This window comes from Schistocerca nitens, chromosome 5 (assembly GCF_023898315.1).
Source record: "Schistocerca nitens isolate TAMUIC-IGC-003100 chromosome 5, iqSchNite1.1, whole genome shotgun sequence".
Classification (NCBI taxonomy): domain Eukaryota; kingdom Metazoa; phylum Arthropoda; class Insecta; order Orthoptera; family Acrididae; genus Schistocerca; species Schistocerca nitens.
The window spans coordinates 868,890,859-868,914,706 of record NC_064618.1 but is presented as its reverse complement, the minus strand read 5'-3'; the positions used below and the strand labels follow the sequence as shown (position 1 = coordinate 868,914,706).

Below are 23,848 nucleotides of genomic sequence, written 5' to 3'. Positions count from 1 at the left end.
ATATATGCAGACCTGACCTACATATGATTCAGTCCAGAACTACCTACTACCAAAAAAGTGTTTTAAATGTTGGGATACAAATGTATAATAATTTACCAAATGAAATCAAAGCAACAAAGAACCCAAGAGCCTTCACACATAAGTTAAAAAAATATCTCTTGGACCATTGCTTTTATGCAGTTGATCTTTTTTTTTTGAAAGGGGTTAAAAATGTAAACAATATGATAAATGTTCAGTTAGGTCTGAAAATTATATACTGTGCATGTCTATGAAATACACTGGACTACTTTACTATTACGTTTGTATTGGCTGTTTGTATTTGTATACAACATTTGTATTTACTGTTTTGTTAAAGATAGCTAACTTCCTCATTGCAAAATAGTGTAAAATCAATTTATTAAATATTACTTGCAGATATGTTCCCTTGACCTGTCCAATATCGTATGTACAACCTTACAATTCTATGTTTTGTATTAACTGTTTTGTTTAAGATAGATAATTTCCTTGCTACAAAATAATGTAAAAATCAATTTGTAAAAATTACTTGTAAATAGCTCTCTTGACCTATCCAATATCATATGTACAGCTGTACAATACTATGATTGCCTGGATCAATAAAAATACAATACAATACAAGTCAAACCAGTATTTAAGAAAGGCTCCAAAGATGGTATGGGAAATTACCGTCTAATTTCCCTTCTCCCTGTGTTTTCTAAGATATTTGAAATGATAGTTGCGAATTCAAATTCAAAATTTCTGCTACAAATACAATGTAATTTCAAAAAATCAGTTTGGATTCCAGGCAAAAGTTCAATTCATGCAATCAATGAATTTGTAACTAAAGTTAGTTCCACTTTAGGCAAGTCACAAAAAGCTTCAGGAATCTTCTGTGACTTATCCAAAGTATTCGAATGTGTGAATCCCTCCTTACTACTACATCAAATGAAAAAATTTGGAATTATCGGTAGCGCCTTACAGTGGTGTAAGTCATATCTAACGGAGAGAAAGCAAAGGGTTGTCATAACATCAAACAAAGGGAAATATTCCTCGAAGTGGAGAACCATCTCAATTCTGGACCCAATCCTCTTTCTTTTTTATGTAAATGACTTAACCATAAACATAAATATAGTAAGTACCAGCAGAAAATAAAAACACAGAAGAAATACCTAAAAACGTCAGAGAAACTCTAGAAAACCTAGATGTTTGGTTCCATCTAAATGGCCTAAAGCTAAATATTTCAAAAACACAGCTGATGCAATTTAAGACAAAACAGTCTCGAATAAATGATATTCACATTATGCACAGAAGCCAGGAGCTAAATGAAGCAGAGCATGTTAAATTCTTTGGAATGCAACTGGACAGAAACCTATCATGGTCCTCACACACCGATTATCTAAAAAAATTGGTTCAAATGGCTCTGAGCACTATGGGACTTAACTGCTGAGGTCATCAGTCCCCTAGAACTTAGAACTACTTAAATCTAACTAACCTAAGGACATCACACACATCCATGCCCAATGCAGGATTCGAACCTGTGACCGTAGCAGTCGCGCGGTTCCCGACTGTAGCACCTAGAACCGCTCGGCCAATCCAGCCAGCAGATTATCTCAAAAATAAACTAAACAGCCTGGCATTTGCTATGACAATCTTAGCCAATGTCACTAGTATCTCGATGATATTTGATGAGTTTCAACTCCTCAAACATCAATATGATGCATTACTGGAAAAATACCTACAAAGTGAACCTGGAATACATAACACTCGCACTCTTCTTTATAATTCAAAACAAAATGCAGTAACTAATAGTCCTACAGTGCACAATTTGAAACCAGCAACCGTTAGCATCAATATTCCGCCAAAAAACAATACTTCTGCAAAAAAAGGCACAACAGAACGGAGTGGAACATCCTTCAACTGCATGAAAACAGTTACTGGTAGTCAAATGATTCACATCAAGCATAAAAACAATATACTGCTGTTATCTGATAGTCATGGGCATGGGTGTGCATCACTCTTAAATGCATCTTTCAACTACAGGACGTCAGCAGTAGTAAAACCAAATGCATGCTTTGAAAATGTTGTCAGGGAAGCAGTCGAACTCTCCAGGGGTTTCACTTTGGACGACTTAGTGGTAGTTATTGCAGGTTTTAATGACAGTAACAGAAGCACAGCAGTTTTTAAAATGAGTGTACAAAGATTAATTTCAAGAATGTGTCATACTAGGCTGCTACTGTGTACAATCCCATACAGATACGATAAGCCAGAAAACAACTGTATGGTGTACAATCTTAACTGTATTATAATGGACCTAGCATCTCCATGTACAAACGTCACTGTAATCGACTTGAACAAACTTCTACATAGAGAAGACTACACAAAACATGGGATGCATCTCAATGCAAAAGGAAAACAGAAAGTATGCAAAACTATCGCTACTTCTGCTAGGTGCACATGGAGGGCAACATTGACAAATGTAGCTACCTCCTCAGTAAACTGCAGTCATATGATGACACCAGTTTTGGGACAGGGTGTCCATATGATAAACAGAAGTGACACTGTTATCCAGTCCACTTCTCAGCAGAGAAGAAAGTCACCAGAAACTGTCAGCACACCAACTACACATATAAACAGAAGTGAAACCATTATCAGGTCCACTTCCCAGCAAAGAAGAAAGTCTCCAGGAACTGTCAGCACATCATCTACACATATAAATGTCATGATGTCATCTCCAGGTCAAGTGGGTCAGTTAAAAGGAAGTTTTCAGTCAGTGAATAATAACATTTAAAGAGCAGATGATTTAAATGTAAGTGTTCAGCCAGTGAGTGTAAGCAATCAAGCTGTAAAAGTGAGAAAAGCAAGTACACAGGACATGAGCGAAAACAAACACGCTACTGTATGTGCATCTACTAGAGTGAGAAAAGCTCCACAGAGGAGCAGCGATTTTTTATGGATGGCACCAGGGAAATCATCTCGTCATCATCTGGATCCAACACAACCAATAAACTAGCCAGAGATGTAAGTACTCAATCAACAAGTGACAGAAGAATGTACAAGCAAAGTGAACAAACTGATATACTGCTACAGAGGAATCCAGACCTACCCCTTTGTGAGGATGACTCATTATTATTTGTACATATCAGGTCATTAAGAAACAAAACTGATGACCTGAGTTTTTTGTTAGGAGTGAACAAGAATATTATATTATGTATCAATGAACAGTGGTTAAGTGAAGGCCAACTGCAGTTGTATGTACCCCCAGGCTTTGATTTAGTAACAGGTTATTGTAGACCAAAACACAACTATGGGGGAGCCTCTATATATGTTAGTAGTGGTATAGACTTGGATTAAAGCGCCCTTAGTGTTAATGATTACTGTATAGAAAATGTACTGGAAATAGCAGCAATGTTACTGCCCATGTTAAAACTCATAATTGCGTCTGTATACCACACACCTGATAATGATGTTGAAGTATCTGCACAGGCCTTACAGAAATTGATACTACACCTCGATAAGTGGTCTAAATATAGGATTTTAATTTTTGGTGACATAAATATTGATTTAAGGCAGAACACACCTAAACAACTTAATCTTCTGAATATGCTAAGATCACATGACCTGCACTGCATTAATGAAAACTCAACAAGACAGTCTGCCTGCCTTGATAATGTAATCACAAATGTTGAGACAAATCGGTATGAACTAGGGCTATTCAATACTCATTTTTTATCAGACCATAAAGGTATTTGGTAAAAATTGATAACAAAAGAGCCAGCATCTGTCTCCAATAAAATTAAGTACATTAGGCTTTTGAATGAAGAGAACATTGATAACTACAGAACACAAATAAAGATGACAAGTTGGAATTACATTCTGCTGGAAAGTAAGCATATTGAAAAAGCGTTTACATTATTCATTAGTGCATTGTCAGATACATTTAAAACTCTCTGCCCTAAAGCAATGAGAAAAAATAAGGGAACTATGAGGAAACATGGTCTCACATCAGTGCATAACTGGTTCACACCTGACTTACAAAGGCTCAGAACTCTGTTAATGATTTCCTATGACAAATCAAAAAATAGTGAAGCTGAAAAAGCAAAATACATAAGTTTGAGGAACAAATACAAGGCAGAAATTAGGTTAAGCAAGTACAAGGCAAATGATAAGTCCCAAAATAAAGGCAAAGCTGCCTGGACTGTTATCAAGACTCATCTGGGTAGAAATAGAGATGTTAACAAAAATAATTCATGTGATGCTTGTATCACACCAGATGATTTCAACACCTTCTTCATTAATGCTGCCAGTACGAATAACAGTGCTCCAATGAACATATCCATAAATGTGACAACAACCATATCTCAAATAATAGAAATTCATTTCTACAAAATTTTGAGGATATGGTTCCTGTGTTTAAATAGAAAGAAGTAAAAGTAACAGACATTAAAACTGCAATAGCAAAATTAAGTTATTCAAAATCAGAAGATATTTATGGTCCCTCCAATTTTGTAATTTTAAAAAAATAGCAAATGTAATAGCACATCCACTCTGTTCTCTTATGAACCGGATGTTTGTCAGTAGCTGCTTCCCTTCATTCTTAAAAATGGCAGTAGTTACTCCACTGCACAATAATTACCATCCAATCTCCCTTGTACCCATCATATCAAAAGTAGTGGAATATTGCATACAGCTCCAAATCAGTCAACATCTGTCTGTGAATAATATTCTTAGTGAATCTCAGTATGGCTTCAGGTCCAGCCTGTCAACAGCAAAAGCAGTTGAAGATGTTCTTTCATATATATTGTCATCATTCGAATCAGGATTATCAGTTAATGCCACTCTTGTGGACCTCAGCAAGGCATTTGACTCTGTCAGTCACAGGATACTTCTAGAAAAACTACACTGCTATGGTATTACAGGCTCAGAACTCTCTCTGATCAGATCCTATATGAGTGACAGAAAACAAATTGTGCATTTTAACAATATGAGGTCAAATGTCTTGGATATCATGAAGGGTGTACCACAAGGCTCTGTGTTTGGACCTTTACTTTTTATAATATATGTAAATGACTTGCCCAGCACCATGTTATGTGAATCCACACTCTATGCAGATGATACAACTTTTGTTAAAGCAGGGAAAGATTTAGGAAAATTAAACGAGGAAAGTGAGGCTCATCTCAGAGCAGCCATCAAGTGGTTCCAACTCAATGACTTGCATATAAATCATGAAAAAACTGTAAATATTCTCTTTAGCTTGTGTGTTAAGAGTGATAAGATTGATTGTGTCTCAGCTTAACTACTTGGGATCCACCTTGACTCAAAATTAACGTGGAAGAATCATACCGATTATATTTGTACTAAGTTAGCATGTGTGACATATTTGTTAGGTAAACTAAGGTCACGTGTTAGTGGTAAGTTATTACTCAATGCATACTATGCCTTTTTCCACACCCATTTAACATTTATTTATTTATTTAGCATCCAATAGATCACACATGTGATATAGGATTTGTCATTTGATTACACGTAACACATAACAACCCATACACATAATAAATTGATAAACATATACAAACAGCAAACAAATTACATACACATAGTACATAAGTAGTGTACAAGAACTTATTACCCAAAAACAAAAGTATGCCACTTTGTTGTGGGGAAACGCACCCGGAGCAAAACAAGTTTTCATTTGGCAAAAGAAGGCAGTCAGATGCATCCACGGAGTCAGAAATAACAAGTCTTGTAGACCATATTTCAAAAATCTAAAAATACTAACAGTTGCAGCCCTCTTTATACTAAGTTGTCTGATACACACAAAAGAAAACCAACACATTCACAAACTACGACAATCTATCCATCACCATGACACATGTATAAAACAGCAAATTGACATTCCAGTTGCTAGACTAAAGAAAACTCAAGATAATTACAGGTACATGGGAGTAAAACTAGTTAACATGTTGCCAATAGAGGCACATAATGTGTCACTGAATGAGTTTAAAAGTGTCACAAAGAAATGGCTTAGCGAAAAAGCTTTTTATGCAATAGAAGAGTTCATAATGTGCATGTACAGAACATGTGCATGTGCATGTACAGAACACTAAAGATGCTCTTAAGTACCGGTACTAATATAGTTTCACTTAGATTAAACTTATAAATGTAAACATAATGCAAATGCCTTGTGCAGCATCAAGGACAAATTTTTGTATCTTATTAGACAATAATGATCTACAATATATTACACCATTTCTGTTAGTTATGTAAACTGTATATGTAAACAAATGACGACATCAATAGCATTTTAATGCCTAAAGATGGGTAATAAAATAAGTAAATAAATAGTAGACACACAAAAAAGTAGTATACCATAGTTTCTTTGAGTCAGTAGTGAGATATGGTATTGTCTTCTGGGGGAATGTTAGCAACATGACAAAAATATTAACTTTGCAGAAAAAAATTATCAGCAATCGCAGGCGCACGGGAATAAAAGGGCATGCACACAAATTTATCGAATGAACGTCCAGAACGCATGGGCGTCCGCGTGTCCACACATTGTCTCACAGCGCAGATAGTCTGCCATGAATTCCCTTCTTTGCCAGAGAGTTTATGTTGCGTTTATTGTAATGAAAAGGCGACAGAAAAAGAAAATGCAAAAGTGACTGTAGGTAAAGTAGTATGCAAACAGACGCATGAGAAATATAAAGTGATGACGTTTGGTCTGCAGATTTCAGGAGGGGGTCACAACAGATTTTAGATTTTCTGTTTGCGAAACTGCAGCGATAAGGCTGGCAATAAAAATTTTGTGAGGTAGTAACTGGCAACTTATATACCTGTTGCAATTATTTATTCCTCATTGCAAAAACAAATCACATCAATTCTATCAAATTTGAAGCTTGTACGGTAATGTGAGAATTGTAACTTATTATTTAATTCTTCATACCTCTTTTCACTTCAGGAAATGCCTAATCTTGTAATTAGTGGCGTATTTTGTTCCTATGCAAAATTAAAATATTTATATCTATTAGAATCTATAAGAACTGTTCTGTATTATTAAGACCCGTTCCATATCCATGCAATACTCTTGCATACTGGATCAACGGAACCCAAATAAACAAATAAAAGTGATTATTCCTGAAACTGAGAAATATGTATGGGTGGTTCTTAGTCGTTGTGTGAAAGTTAATTTACTTTCAATGTGTCATTTGTATTTAATCATGATATATGATATGAAGATTAATATTCTCGAACTCGACAAATTTGGAAATTTTATACATGCCAGAATTCACTAGAACAGAAGTTGTGTTATTCAGTTTCGTATTTTTTGCATCATCAGTGTGCTTCATTTCTATTTTTTGTAGTTTTTTCAGGAGCTACACACACCCCACCGCTTCTTTTCTCCAGATGTCAGGCTCCTCAGTTGTGCTTTTACGTCGCCATAGCACGAACATCTGTCCACAGTTTCCATGTATACTTTTCATAATTGTTTGGCTTATTCTTCTCAGTTTCCCTGTTACAAAACTTATGGTGCATAATTCTTTACAAAAATATGATCGGAGACTTAGTATCTAATGCGCAACGCTCAGGGCAACACAACTCGAATTTTTATTCAATCTTCAGAAGCGGCATTCGACACGACTTTTTTCTTTGTCTGTAATTATCTGTAAACTTAAGCGTGCTTCCTTTGGAATCAACTGACATTACTGCATATAAATCGCTTTACAGCATAACCTCAACAAACTACACAATCAAACACATACGGACCCCAGCTGCTTGTCTTCTGCTAAAAAGCGCAGAGATTCCACCGAAGGCGGTTAGCAATGCGCTTTACGCACGGGCTCCACTTCTATGAAATTATGCATGCACAAATGCGCATGCATAGTTGCGCTGGTGGAAATTTATGTGCGTGCGCAAAGTGGTCATACCTTTATAGTTATTTCTAGGTTCGACGTATTTTGCATTTCTTTCTGCAAGATCTTCGTCATTATAATAACTTTTTTCGTTTTTCATATCACTTTTAACATTTGAATTTGACTGTTTTTGTGGTCATTTTCCGTTACTATTTTCAGGTATCCAAAACGATTTCCATCTAATAGTTTCGCGTTTTCTTGCTTCAAGATTGCTGTTTCTTTTCTGTGAGTCTCAATGTCACTATTCAGTAACTTGATAATTTCGTCTTTTGCGTTTATAGTTTTTAGACGATCTTCACGTTCATCAGTGGAGACTTAAATCATCCAACAATTAATTGGGAAAATTGGTGTGTTGTTCGTGGTGGGCATGATATAATGTCCCGTGAAACATTACTAAATGCTTTTCTTGAAAACTAATTAGAACAGATGGTTAGGAATCCCACTCATAATGGAGATATATTGAATCTAATGGCAACAAATACACCTGACCTCTCTGAAATGTCCACATCAAAACTGGTATCAGTGACCATGGCACAGCTGTGGTAACAATGATTACCAAAGTACAAAGGACAGCTAAAACAAGCAGAAAGATATATATGTTCAGTAAACTAGATAAAAAATCAGTAGTATCATATTTCAATGAGGAACTTAAAACTTTCAGCCCAGATTAGGAGCATGTACAGGAACTCTCCTCAAGTTTAAAAGAATAGTTGACCATGCATACACTGGATAGGTATACAGCCAGTAGAACAGTTCATAATGGGAGGAACTTCCATGGTATATATAGTCACTGTAAAGATACTTCTAAAGAAACAGCGATTACTGCATAATAGATGTAGAACAAAGCATAGGCCTACAGATAGAGAGGTGCTGAATGAAACGTCAAGAGAGAAATGCGTGATGCCTTTAATGACTACCACAGCAGAATACTGTCAAATGATATTTCACAATATCCAAAAAAAAATTCTGGTCATATGTGAAGGCAGTTTGTGGCACCAGAGTTAGTGTCCACTCCCTAGCAAATGAGACAGGAACCATAACTGAGGGTAGCAAAGCAAAAGCTCAAACACTTAACTCCATTTTCAAATGTTTCTTAACCAAGGAAAACCCAGGGGAACTGGACAATTTAATCCTTGTACCACGGAACAGATGAATGAAATAAGTATTAGCATCAGTTGTGTTGAAAAACAGCTGAAATCACTGAAACTGAACAAGGCTCCAGGGCCCAATATAATCCCTGTCAGACACTATACTGAATTTGCGGGTGAGTTAGCCCCTCTTTCAACTATAACCTATTGTAGATCCTTCAAATAAAACCCTAATAACTGGTACAATGGGATGTACCATCCACCATGCAATTTACAGTGGTTTGCAGAGTACAGATTCTACAACAAACCTATCTCAAGGATATGATATGGTAGTTTTGTGGGTCATTCTGCTACCTTTCTTCTGGACAGATGTAACATGTGCTTTCTCCCAATTTCTGGACACAGTTTTTTGTTTGAGTACTCTACGATAAATTATAGTTAGCAGAGGGGCTAACTCAGCAGCAAGTTGGGTGTACAATTCAATAGGAATTCCACCAGGCCCTGTTTAATTTTAATGATTTCAGCTGTTTCTCAACACAACTGACACTAATATATATTTCACTCATCTTTTCAGTGGTGCAAGGAGTAAACTGGGGCAATATTCCTGGGTATTCCTTTGTAAAGAAACATTTGAAAACATAGTTAAGAATTTCTGCTTTTTCGTTACTATCCTCAGTTTCTGTTCTCTCTCATTCATGGGGACTGAACCAATTTTGTAATTTAATTAATTAAATTTACAAAACTGATTATAAAATATACTGCCTTACATTTCTTAAGACCTTCATTTATATTTTGTTCATGAATAGATACAAACATTTATTTAGATAATAATCTTAATTTAAACTTGTCAAGGGAGTGACATCATTAAATCACAGCATGCCTCTCATTGTGGAATACTTAGAGAACAGTCCTTTTCCTCAAGTATTTTAATTACTATTAGCATTAAAATTTCTGGGGGACTCTTCTTCCAGAGAAAATTCCAATAGGAAACTGATCAACCTCTGTGGCAGGAAAACAAAATATTGTTTCTCTGCGGAGAGTACAAAGACCACGATTGAATTGAATTGAATTGAATTTTATTTGATCCTGTAAGATTACATTGTGTACAGTAAATGTACATGTAATATAGGACATGTCAAAGTATTAACATTCTTTATATCTAAAAACAAAGATGATGTGACTTACCAAATGAAAGTGCTGGCAGGTCGACAGACACACAAACGAACACAAACATACACACAAAATTCAAGCTTTCGCAACAAACTGTTGCCTCATCAGGAAAGAGGGAAGGAGAGGGAAAGACGAAAGGATGTGGGTTTTAAGGGAGAAGGTAAGGAGTCACTCCAATCCCGGGAGCGGAAAGACTTACCTTAGAGGGAAAAAAGGACGGGTATACACTCGCACACACACACATATCCATCCACACATATACAGACACAAGCAGACATCTCACAAGCAGACATCTGCTTGTGTCTGTATATGTGTGGATGGATATGTGTGTGTGTGTGCGAGTGTATACCCGTCCTTTTTTCCCCCTAAGGTAAGTCTTTCCGCTCCCGGGATTGGAATGACTCCTTACCTTCTCCCTTAAAACCCACATCCTTTCGTCTTTCCCTCTCCTTCCCTCTTTCCTGATGAGGCAACAGTTTGTTGCAAAAGCTTGAATTTTGTGTGTATGTTTGTGTTCGTTTGTGTGTCTGTCGACCTGCCAGCACTTTCATTTGGTAAGTCACATCATCTTTGTTTTTAGATATATTTTTCCTACGTGGAATGTTTCCCTCTATTATAACCATATTATTAACATTCTTTATCATTTATTTTTCTACACCTTTAGCTTAAATTTTTACATCACTGATAATGAGTAACAATAGATACAGATTTAATGGCATAAGTAGTTCCTATTAATTAGGCATTTCCCTGTAGCAAAGGGAGAAATGTTTCTTCCTAGCACAGGGAAAATAGGGTGCTAAGACCACAGAGAATATTGGTATGACTCCGTACGTCCCCTCCACATTACATTAAAATACACCATATTGGTTCTCATCCCAAAAAATGGTAATAACAAAAACAGATTCTTTGATACCAATATTAATGTTATGATTCCTTATGACTTTTCACTTTATTCAGTCTACCACAGTACACCCTAACAGATACTGCCCCATAGCCAAGGCACAAAAGGTCCTTAGACCACCAATTAACACTTTCATTTCACATATAAATACTTCTGCTTTACGTACTACTATTCACTCACATTTCCCCCCATATGATTGTATAACCAGTTCTCATTTTCTAGCCATCTCCACAAGTTAATAAAATTATATTCTTACCTATCAAAGTTTCTCAAAATTAGTTTTTGCAATCACTGTATTGCCCAGTGTTCATCCCCCAAGTGTTCTCTCATAATATGAAGATCCTGGAGATACTTGAGTACCCTAAATTTTGAGATCTGATACTGATCACTTTGTAAGACTTTTCATAATAACTGGCACATTCTATCTGTATTGTCAGAAATTCTACATTACATTCTGCAACATATATTGTCAGTATTAGCGTGTCACATCCAGTAATAATTCTAGCCTCTGTGTGTGCGCATATTACACTCATGTAAGCCAATAGGACTGCCTTCTACTGCCCCTAGCAAGGTGCCATGGGGGCAGTGAGTGAGTGAGTGTGTGTGTGTGTGTGTGTGTGTGTGTGTGTGTGTGTGTGTGTGTGGGCGCACGCGTGCATGCATGCATGCACTCATTAGCATAAAAAGCTGGCATTGAGGACGGTGCCTCAGAATGCTGAGGGTGTGCAGGAACATGCATAGTCGACATGGAGTTAGTGCCATAAATGAAGGTAGGTAGAGCAGCCAGGTCTGCACCAGGATTAAGGAAATGAAGTGCAATGGGTGGGAGCACCAGATGCCAAGATAAAGGCTTGTTGTTGAGTGTCATCTTGAACTGAAGAGGCCCTGTAGTACAGTTACAGCTGTGTGAGGAACGCGGCCTGAGGCTCCAACTCTTTGTTCAATTCCTAAGGTAGCAGCAGCATTGGTGGTGTCGGGGTGAGTTTGGGATCTGTGGGAGGGGGGGATCGAGTTAGGGAGTTAACTTCAGTAAAAGAAGCTCAGAGTCCAGTTGGAGGCATTGTAAGTGAAGGAGGGTCTGTGATAATATGTCAGAGGGCTCTGATGGCATGCTGAAAGGAGATGTTGGCTGCTGAGAGCATATGTATGTGACAAGAATAAGCAAATATTTGAAACAGTGCAAGGATATGGAAAGCCACACTGGTTGAGGATGATAGCATAAAAGTCTGATGGTTTGGATGACAGTCACTGTTCGGATGTAGTCCCTAAGCCAAAAATCCTCATCTGCATTTTAGTGTGTGACCAAGAAGGAGGAACACTGTGGTGTCACAGCCAGACACCACACTTGCTAGGTGGTAGCTTAAATTGGCCGCGGTCCATTAGTACATGTCGGACCCGCGTGTCGCCACTGTGTGATCGCAGACCGAGCGCCACCACACGGCAGGTCTCGAGAGACGTACGAGAACTCGCCCCAGTTGTACGACGACGTTGCTAGCGACTACACCGACGAAGCCTTTGCTCTCATTTGCCGAGAGACAGTTAGAATAGCCTTCAGCTAAGTTAATGGCTACAACCTAGCAAGGTGCCATTAGCCTTAGATAGCTTGTATCTAAAGAGTCTCACTTGTATCGCCACAATCTCCAGATGTCTCATCAAGAACGATGTATACAAAGGATTAAAAGTTAAGTAGTCCAGAAGCTACGTACTTTTCTTTATAGCATTCATTAAGTCTCCTGTTTCAGACCTCACTCCATCCTTCGTGAGTTAGCGCGTGCATCTTGGCCGCCTCTTTCAATTAGTGTACGTAGTGTTGGCAAGTCTGCCGACACTACAAACACATTACAATTGAAGTGTCCAGGTAGCAAAGAACAACAGTAAGTTTGTTACAATCATGAACAAAATAACACGATTTCTTGAGATGTGAGATGAACTACTTGGTTAGGCTCAAAATCAGTCACTAACCATTGCAGTGGAGTATTATTACACTGATGAGGTCTTGAGCTGTGGTCGAAGGTAAGTGGTCCGGTGTTCGAGCCCTTCATCTGTGTGTGTAGTCGGGTGCTCAAAGATAGATGAAATCCATGAAGGCCATAGTTTGTGGTGAGTGCAGGGTGCTAGAGTAATAACATGGTCAATGGAGGCCATAGTCAACTAATAATACACACACACACACACACACACACACACACACACACAGAGAGAGAGAGAGAGAGAGAGAGAGAGAGAGAGAGAGACTCCTGACCGGCTCAAAAATGATACCCTCTAACTGAGAAGGCACTACGTGCAGTCAGCATAAACCTAGAGTGGAGAACTGGCTGCAGAGTGGTCAGGCGGTGACTTAAATACTTGCCCAGCAGATGCATATTGGTAGAAACACTCAACTCAGAGGGAAAAAGGTAGTGCAGCAATGGCAGTGGTGTTGTGGCAAAGCTTGCACTTCTGCTGGAGAGGCTGGTGACAAAGGGTACTGCCGTGGGTACTGGTGGTTTGGTTGTAAACAATCCAGTATATATCTGTTGATGTGGATTGTTTTTGTGCAATCTCCAGAGGAAATGTTGTTTAATGAGCAGTGCTGCTGTCACCAAAAGTTCACAAACTGTATAGTTAGTGGTTGTTTTACAGTGCAGTAATGTGGAGATACCACACACCGTGACAATGGACTTTCAAGGACTAGTTATCGAGGGCCATCAATAAATTGTACATAAGGCACATTCGAAAGCTACCACGCCTTTTTGATTCAAGGTCATTGTACCTATATTTTTACCTAATTTTAACCTGTTTTGAAAGAATACAGAAAAAGGTTAATAATTTTACATTACTTCACAGGTAATTTTAACAGTTCTACAAAATCCTAAAAATTTAGTGAAATATCATAACAAAATTCTGGTATTTTCATGAAATTGGGAATTATAATAAAAACAAAACCCATTCTTGTTACTTTTTCATAATTTTATTGGACATAAAATACAAGCTAAAATTAAAATACACCTGAAATTAATTTTCTACTTCCTGAAATTATCTACAGCTGATGTAACAATATACTTGGAGTCTGACAATTGCTGTAGGCCCGTGGTGTTGCCTCCCTGGTATCATCAAACTTGTCCCAAATCAAAGAATTCCCAACCCTCTCCCCTGTGAGTGATTCAAGAGAACGAAGGGTGAGGTGACTCCTGAGTCACCTGTGATCCACTCCATGCTGGGCTGGAAGCTCTCTTGAGTAAGTTCCTTGCAACTCTCAAGTGAGCTTGTGACTATTTGTGCTCTCTGTGGAGTACCATTTCTTGTGGTGAAGCTGTGAATAGACTAGTACTTGCAATCTGTCTTTTGAAATCAAGAGTGGGAAAGAAAGGCAAGAGAGTGTTTCCTGCATTAAACAGAGTTCTAAATAACTGCTCTTTCTTTGCTTGCTGTGTTTTTTAATGGCTGAAAATAACTGGTCACAACAATAAGGTATATAAGCATATAAACACACATAACATATAGCATATTTTTCTGCTGCATGAAGTATGCCACAGTTACTAATTCAGCAGCTTGCCCTGGAATCTGATATCACTGGAGAGAAATTTTGGATTGGAATAGCAGCTGCTCTTTTTTTCCTGAGTTGTTGATGACTCACTCCACAGAAAGTTCTACTTCCTTGAATCAGTCCAGGAGAGGATTACCTATCTCTAGTGGCTAGACTACACGGAACGGACTTCTCGGTGTGGAACGGGTGGTAGCTGTCGAAGTGGAGGTACTGGATGTGGTTGGTAAGTTTGATGTGGACAGAGTTATACTGATGTAGCCTTTCCTGAGATGGAGGCTGACACTGACAATAGTGGCTTGTTAGGCTCAGGACGACCAGGTGAAGCGAATAGGACAGAAGATGTTGAGGTCCTGGAGAAATGGGAATAAGGTATTCTCACCTATGGTTCAGATTATGAAGATATCATCGATGAATCTGAACCAGGTGAGGGGTTTGGGACTTTGTGTGTCTAAGATCTGTGTGGCTAAGATGTCCACTAAAGTGCCTGTGAATAGGTTGGTAATAGGATGGTACAGTGTGAGTGCCTGCTGCTGTAACACAGATTTGAGTGATGCTTCCACAAAAGAAGTAATTGTGAGTGAGGACATAGTTGGACATAGTGACCAAAAAAGAGATTGTAGGTTTGGGGTCAGATGCTTGGAAAGTTAATGTTCAATAGTAGGATGGACACTGGGGATGTTACTTTATAGGGAGATGACACTGACAGTGATGAGCGGGGTGCAGCTGGCAAAGGAACTGGAAATGTGGAGAGTGGATAGAGGAAATAGATAGAGTCTTTTATATTGGAGAGAGCGCAGGATACATGTAGTAGGGTGATGTTTATGAACCACAGGGTTTATCTGGATGAGGGCCTGCCACAATGAGAAATCCAACAGGATCTCCAGTCCACCATCAAATCCCTAGGTCCATCCCAGAATCCTGATACTGGGTCACCTCCTCCTCACCCCTACAACTCCTCACACTCCTGCCTTCTACATGATTCTTACAGATCATGAACCCAACCACCCAGGACAGGCTGTTGTGATGGGAACTCCAGCCCCACAGAGAGAATCTCTGCTGTTGTCGATCATCATCTTCAGCCTACTGTCTGTAGCCTGCCCTACTATATTGAAGGCATTAACGATTTCCTCTACCAACATCAGCTACACCTGTCATCTTTTTCGGAGAACAATGTATAGTTTTATTTCCTGCTACAGAAAAATTCTCTTGGGATTTTGGCTGAATTAAAATCTCATGAGCCTTCTGTTATGCCCTCCTTGGTCATTTTCAAGAGAAGTATTGTTTTAGTACATCTGAAGCTGTAGAAGTGTTAACATATCTGTCTTTACTGTAATTAGGTGTGAAATAGCAATAATAATTAAGGAAGAGAAAAATTTAATTGTGAGGGGCAACTGAAATCCAATAGTAGGAAAAGGAATAGAAAGAACAATAGTAGGCAAATACTGACTGTGGGAAAGGAATAAAAAATAACCCCTCCCCCTGCAGAATTTTCCATAGATCATAATTTAATCATCACTTACACTTGGTTTAAAATTCTTGAAAGAAGGCTGTATACTTGAAAGAGACCTGGAAGGTTTTGAATTGATTGTATAATGGTAAGACAGAGATTTTGGAACCAGATTATATACTGGGCACATTTCCAGGGGCACATGCAGACTCTGGCCACAATTTATTTGTTATGATCTGGAGACTGAAACTGAAGACTTGTAAAAAGGCAGAAGGTTAAGGACACGGGACCGGGGTAACTGGAAGAACCAGAGGTTGTCGAGAGTTTCAGAAGGAGCATTAATCAACAGCTGACTGAAAGAGGGGAAAGGAATACAGTAGAAGGTGAATGGGTAGTTTTGAGAAATGAGACAGCGTAGGCAGCAGAGAACAAATAGGTAAAAAGGCATAGCCTAGTAGAAATCTTTGGATATCACAGGAGGTACTAAACATAATTAATGGAAGGAGGAAATATAAAACTGCAGCAAATGAAGCAGATGAAAGTAAATACAACCTTCTAAAAAATGAGATTGACAGGAAGTGCAAAATGGCTAACCAGGGATGGCTAGATAACAAATTTAAGGATCTAGAAGCATATTTCACCTGGGAGAAGACAGATACCACCTACACAGGAAAATTAAAAGAGGCCTTAGGAGAAAAGAGAAGCAACTGTATGAGTACCAAGAGCTCAGATGGAAAACGAAAGCTAAAAGTTGGAAGGAGTATTTAAAGGGCCTATGGGAGAGGAATTTGAAGGTGATATTATAGAAAGGGAAGAAGGCATAGATGAAGATCAGATGGAAGATATCACATACTGCAAGAAGAATTCAACAGAGAAATGAAAGATCTAAGTCAAAACTAGCCTCCTTGAGTGGCCACCATTCCATCAGAACTACTGATAGCCTTGGGAGAGCCAGCCATGACAAAACAATTCCATCTGGTGCGCAAGATGTATGAGACAGCCAAAATGCTCTTGAATGTCAAGAAGAATTTCAAAGGAAGTAGGTTCCAATAGATATGCATATTACCAAACTATCAGTTCACTAAGTCATGGTTGCGAAATACCGGGTGGTTCAAAAGCACTGGACACTAAGCACTGATTTAAACAAAAGATTGGATTTATGTTTCATTCCAGATACAAACAATACTTGCTATTATCTTTGATGTCAAACTGTTTTCCAGCTTCATTAATACATATTTGAAGCATTTTTGGAACACTTTTACATACTCAATTGCACATTGTGGTATCACTGTTCAAATCATGAAATGAGTTGCGTGTGTAGTCTTTTAGTTCAGCAGTGGTCTGAAGCTTTTTGAAAATAAACAGAGTCCTTGACGACATGTCATATGAAAAAATCCATGGTTATTTGTGATATCTGGTGAATGTGGAGATCTGGTGAACGTGGATTCATGTCAATATCTGCCCTTCAACCAATCACTTTTCTTTGAAAAGTTTTGGTTAAATATTCGCAGATGGCATTGGCATAATGTGGTGGAGCACCATTGTGTTGAAAGTAAATTTCTTCAAAGTTTTCAGCACACATCATAAGTCCTGCTATCATATAACTCTGAAGCATATCCAAATAGTTATCTCCTGTCACTGTTCTTTGAAAAAGATATGGTCCAAGTGCACCAAATGATGATATTGCCCCTCAAAACACTCACACCATATCAATTCAGTGGTTGTTCTAACAAAAGATTTCAATTGTCAGTGTACCAGTAAGTGCAGTTATGGCTGTTAACTTGTCCACTTAACTTAAAATTGACCTCATCAGACCACACAATTTTACTACATTGTTTAGGATCATGTTTCTGTTGATCAAGCATCAATTCACAAAACTCAAGATCTCAATCTGGATCATCTTCAACCCACGTTGTAAACGTGAAATGTAAACTTTAAACTTCTGTCTGTGTAACATCCCTTGCACTTATTTCTGTGATAAATCCAGTTCAGTTGCTAATCATGTGGTTGATTTTCACAGACTTTGGGTCATAGCTAAACATTCCCACAGTTCATTTTCCTCAGCTGTGACTGTTGTTGGCATTCTAGATCTTGGTGCATCCATAACAAGTCTATGTTCATCAAACCTATCTCGTATGTCGTACACTGTTTGTCTAGACAGTGGTTTTGATCTAAAGTGTCTTCTCCAGCCACATCGGAGGATGTGACTGCAGCTCAGCAAAGTGTGGGCAACGCAAAGCCGAAAGAGGACAGTAGGTTCCCTGCAAGAAGCACAAAGGAAAGACTGCCACACGGCCGTGGTCTCCTTTATAGTTTGCAGTTTATTCAGAGAAACAATAACACACCAAACCACATTACAAGTCTCCAACAATTGTTGGCTTAGAGTCTACAGTAGGTCTGGTTCTAGTATCTCCACCTCCAAAGTCAGCACCTTGGTCACCATCTTGACTAACTGGTCAGCATGTTCATTCCTGGGATCCCAAGGTGACCAGAGGTCCATACAAAGATGACACCATGTGAAGATGACCAACTGTCCAGCTTGGAGGAGGTCATACAGGAGATCCTGGATAATCACAACCAATGTGTATTGAGGGTAGTACTGGTTGACAGCCTGACTACTACTGAAGGAGTCACTGCCAATGAAGAACAATTTGCCAGTGCAAGAATGAAGGTGGATGATGGCATGACCAATGGCCACGTATGTAAGTGAAACTGGATCGTCCATCGACTACAAAGTCGTCTGTGTATATCAAGTCTGAGCCTGTAAATATGGAAAGGATGTCCAGGAGGAACAGGCAGCGAAAAACAGTGGGGCCTTTTGAGTATTTTGGCCCAAAGGGGAGGTTGAGAGAGATCTCAGGATGGGGTACGCATCATGGGGGCACATGCAGTTTCTCCCTGACAAGAGGCAACAGTGGGGAAAGATAAAGTTCAGAGCACAGACTCTGTATGCAAATTTCACATGCTCAGGAGAGCTATGAACGTGTATTACGTATTTGAGCAGCAGTTGTTGGCACCTGATCTGTAGGGGAAGGATGACGGCTTCCATGAGAAGGTTGTCCCAGGGCTGGTCTGAAAAGCACCTACCACAAGTCGGACCCCACAGTTGTGTATCGGGTCCAGCACTCACAATGCTAAAGGCAATGCTGAGCCATACCACAGTGTCCTGTAATTAAAATGCAACAGGATCAGAGCTTTGCAGAGCTGCAAATATATGGAGCATCCTGTGTCCTAGTTGTATTATTGAAACAGCAGAAAGTATTAAGATGTGACTTGCATGTTTGCTTAAGTTGGCAAAGATGGGAACGACACGTCTATCTGGCATCATAGACCAATCTCAAAAAATGACAAGACCCTACCACATTTAGCATTTGGTTCTAGAGGTAGAGTTTTGGTTGGCGATGGACACTATGACAGTGACAGAAGTGCATGACATGTGTCTTGGCAGCAGAAAACTGGAAGCCGTGGGGGAGGGCCCAGGACTGTTCATATGGCACCTTGCAATCAGCATTCAGCAACACCCACAGTTGAGGAGCAATAGTAGAGGCGAAAGCCACCGGCATACAAGGAGGGTGATACTATAGATCTCTCAGCTGTAGCTAGACCACTGATAACTATTAAAAAAGGGGCAAACTCAATACAGATGGGAAGCAGTGTGAGAAGCACCAACTTGAACCCAGAAAGTATGGTGAGATAAGACGTTACAGATAAAAATTGGGAGTTGGCCCCGGAGGCGCCACTTGTGGAGGGTAGCAAGGATGTGGTGACACCACGTGGTGTCGTAATTCCTATGCAAGTTAAAGAAGACAGTGATTAGATGTTGATGCTGGTCAAAAGCTGACCAAATAGCAGACTCCACCCAGACTTAATTGTCAACAGTAGAATGATATTGATGAAAACTGCCCTGGGATGGAGCCAAAAGACTCCGAGAGTCACGGTACCAACACAGTCATCGGCTCAACATATGTCCGAGCAACTTGCAGGGAACATTAATGAAGCTAACTGGGTGATGGCTGTGCATCTCAAGGAGAAGTTTACCCAGTGTCAGTACTGGGACAAACATGCTTTCTTGCTGTTGATAAGTGTTTCAGCATTAGGTTGTGGATGCAGTCTTGCCCTGGAGCCATGTCAGGGCAAAGGGCTAGGGTACTCAAATATTCTTACTCACTGAAAGGAGCATTATACAATTCCAGATGTCTAGTAGTAAATGGTAAAGGAAGTTACTCTACCCACTGTTTGAGGACATGAAATGCACAATGATAATTCACAAACGCAGAGACTAGAGCATGATAAAAAGCAAAGTGTATCTGGATCAGTGTAGACATCACCATTCACAGAGATACCATACACCCATGGGCTACTAGCTTCCATAGAGGTATCGAATCTCAATCTAAACCTGTGAAGGAGAGGTACGTGGTCCAACGTTAGCAATGTACCCCTGCCAGCATTCTCATTTCTCAGTAATTAAAACTTCCGGACTAAGAGGCCGTGGTCCAATAGTAGAAATACTTCTCCCTGACGTTTCGTTGCCAGCTGCGGGCAACATCATCTGAGGTGAGTCTACGACTGGCTGCTAGGCCGTGGAGGTCCTGTTTATATAGAGCACATAGAGGGCACCACCACTCGTCACGTGTTGTCAACAGTAAAACTATCTCTGGCTGGCGTCATTACTCTCGATCGAAGGTAATCGATTGTCACATCTTTGGTACAGAGTCGATCGCCATATCTTATCTAGCTTCAAGCCTTCTTCTTTCCTGTTAAAATTATTGTGGTGTTTAAAAATCTCTACAACCTCTCTATACATACGTGCATAATAATGTGATGTCTTAGCTAGCGCGCTCGTCTCACTAAATTTTATTTCATGGTCACCCGTTTCAAAAACATGTTCCGCTACAGCCGATTTATCCGTGTGTCCCAGTCGACAGTTCCTTTTATGTTCAGTTAGGCGAGTATTGATACTTCTTTTTGTGGTTCCAATGTAAACCTTCCCACAACTACACGGAATCTTATAGACACCAGGAGTAGCTAGAGGGTGTCGTGCATCTTTCACCGATCTTAAGCATTCACTAATCTTCTTGGTGGGTCTGGAAATTGTTTCAACTCTGAACTTGGCCAGCACTTTCCCGATACGGTCCGTAATATTGTGGATGAATGGAAGAAAAACTTTCCCCACCGATGGTTGTTGTTGTTGCACGTTTTCGGACATTTTTCTTCTGGGATGGAGTGCTCTATCTATCTCCTTGCCAGCGTACCCATTTTTCTGGAAAGCGGTTCGCAAGTGGTTTAGTTCCTCTTGCAAATAAGCTGGCTCACAGATTTTATTAGCCCTGTCCACCAATGTCTTGATAATACCTCTCTTCTGCCTGGGATGATGGTTTCAATCCTTATGAAGATAACGATCGGTATGCATATCTTTTCTGTAGACTTTGTGACCCAGAGTCCCATCTGCTCGTTTAATTACTGAGACGTCCAAAAAATTTATCTGTCCATTACTTTCTGTCTCCATAGTGAATTGTATTTTTGAATTGATGCTATTCAAATGCTTCAAAAAACGGTTCAGTTCTTCTTCACCGTGATTCCATATGACAAAAGTGTCGTCCACATACCGATACCACTTCAAGGGCCTTTTTCTGGCTGACTGCAGTGCTTGCTGTTCAAAAAATTCCATAAAAATATTAGCAATGGCTGGACTTAGAGGGCTACCCATTGCCACTCCATTAATTTGTTCATAGAACTCATTATTATACTGAAAATAAGTCGTGGAAAGGCAATGTCTAAACAAAGCTACTATATCAGTCGGAAATATGTCAGATATGCAAGCAAGAGCTTCGTTGACAGGAACCATGGTGAACAGAGACACCACATCAAAGCTGACAAGAATATCACTGGGGCTGATGGTAATCTCCTTCAATTTTTCGATGAAGTGCATAGAGTTTTTAATATGATGATCAGTTTTTCCAATGAACGGTTGTAACAAAGTGGCAAGATGTCTAGCCAGCTCTTGAGTAGGGGATCCAATAGCACTTACTATCGGTCTAAGTGGGACATTAGGTTTATGCACCTTAGGTAGCCCATATAATCTAGGAGGATAAGCTTCCGTTTTGCATGGATCTTTTTTATCCTCTGAAGGAATAGAAGACTTTTTTATTAATTGATTGGTAACTGTCAACACTTTCGTTGTAGGATCCTTTTTCAACTTTTTATAAGTGGTAAGATCCAAAAGGTCACTGATCTTCTTGTGGTAGTCTTCACTCTTCATCACCACGGTAGCACTTCCCTTGTCAGCAGAAAGTACAATAATACTCTTGTCCGCATTAATCTCCAGTAATGTTTTCTTTTCTCCTTGAGTGGTGGCACCCTCTACGCGCTCTATATAAACAGGACCTCCACAGCCTAGCAGCCAGTCGTAGACTCACCACAGATGATGTTGCCCGCAGCTGGCAACGAAACATCAGGGAGAAGTATTTCTACTATTGGACCACGGCCTCTTAGCCCGGAAGTTTTAATTACTGAAAACGCCGGCCGTGAAAGACTACACGCTATGATTCTCATTTCTGTCATTTTCTGAGGTGGTGGACCTGGTCACGAAGCCATTCAAAGGGAATGAGGTGCTCCATCAACAGATATCTCTTTTGACATTGGGGAACCCGCCTGTGATCTCTAATGGTCATGGTGATTTCAGGGGTCCACCAAAGTTCGTCTTCCAACAGGGGTATTCAAGGAAGAGGGGATCGCTGAGTCAGCTGCTGACAGAATGGCTGCAGTTGTGCTCTGGACAACCATGTCAATATCTCCATGTGGCAGGGTGCAAAGGTGGTGGGGTGGTGGGGGGGGGGGGGTGGGGGTGGTGGTGAAAGCATCCCAACCAGGTTTGAAGAGAACCCTTCTGGATGGCCACCCAGGTGAGTGAAACAAAGGGAGAGCCAAAACGATCAGAAAATGATCGCTGTCGCACAGGTTATTATGGACTCTCCCAGAGAAGACCCAGGCTGCAAATAAAAATGTCAGTGGCCAAATAAGACCCATATGCTACACTGAAATGTGTGGGAACACCAGTATTCAAGAGGCAAAGATCAAGCTCTGTGAGCTAGTTTTCGACAGCTTTACTGTTTCCAGTGGTTATAGTCCCGCCCTCTCAAAGGTTTATGGGCAATGAAGTCAGTATTAGGAAGGATGAGGGGAGCTGAGAAAATAGTGTAGACAATGCATTCTGGGACACCTCATCATTGAAAGAGAGATAAATGTTAGAACTGGTAAATTCCAGAGATGCCCTCACACGAACAGCCGTAACCTCCAAAGTTGTGTTGAGTGGCACATGTCTGTTGTAGACAGAACACAGAGCATACATGCAGATGCCACCCAGTGCTCTTTCATAATCAGTGTGGTTCTTAAAATAGGCCCGACTACCACAGAGGGTAGGGGTCCACATTTCCGAGAATCAAGTTTCCTAGAGAGTGACGCAAAAAACAGGGTTAGTGCACAGAAGATATTATAGTTCAGACAAGTGATAGAAAAAACTGCTGCAATTCCACTGGAGGATCACACTATCAGTATCCTATAGAGGTGAGAAAGACAAGGAGGTATGCCATGCCTCAGTGCTACCTGCTGTCACTGGCTGCAAAGATAGGCCACCAATACACATCTGTTCTGAATCAGGGTGCGTGTTTGGGTCTGGGGTTACGGGAACCACAAGGAACGCTGCCTGAGGTACAAAGGCGGAACATGTGGGGCTAAATGGCATGAGGGCCATCAGATTCTCCCCCTTTTTGGAGGGCTACTACTTCTTCTTCTTGCCTCTAAATGATTTAGAAT

The 23,848-nt window shown here is 39.8% G+C and overlaps 1 protein-coding gene across 3 annotated transcripts in view; it reads right to left on the bottom strand.

Moving 5' to 3' along the window:
* Nucleotides 1-23,848, bottom strand: part of LOC126259547 (uncharacterized) — a 167,709-nt gene that overhangs the window by 20,005 nt on the left and 123,856 nt on the right. The gene's annotated exons all lie outside the window — the stretch shown is intronic.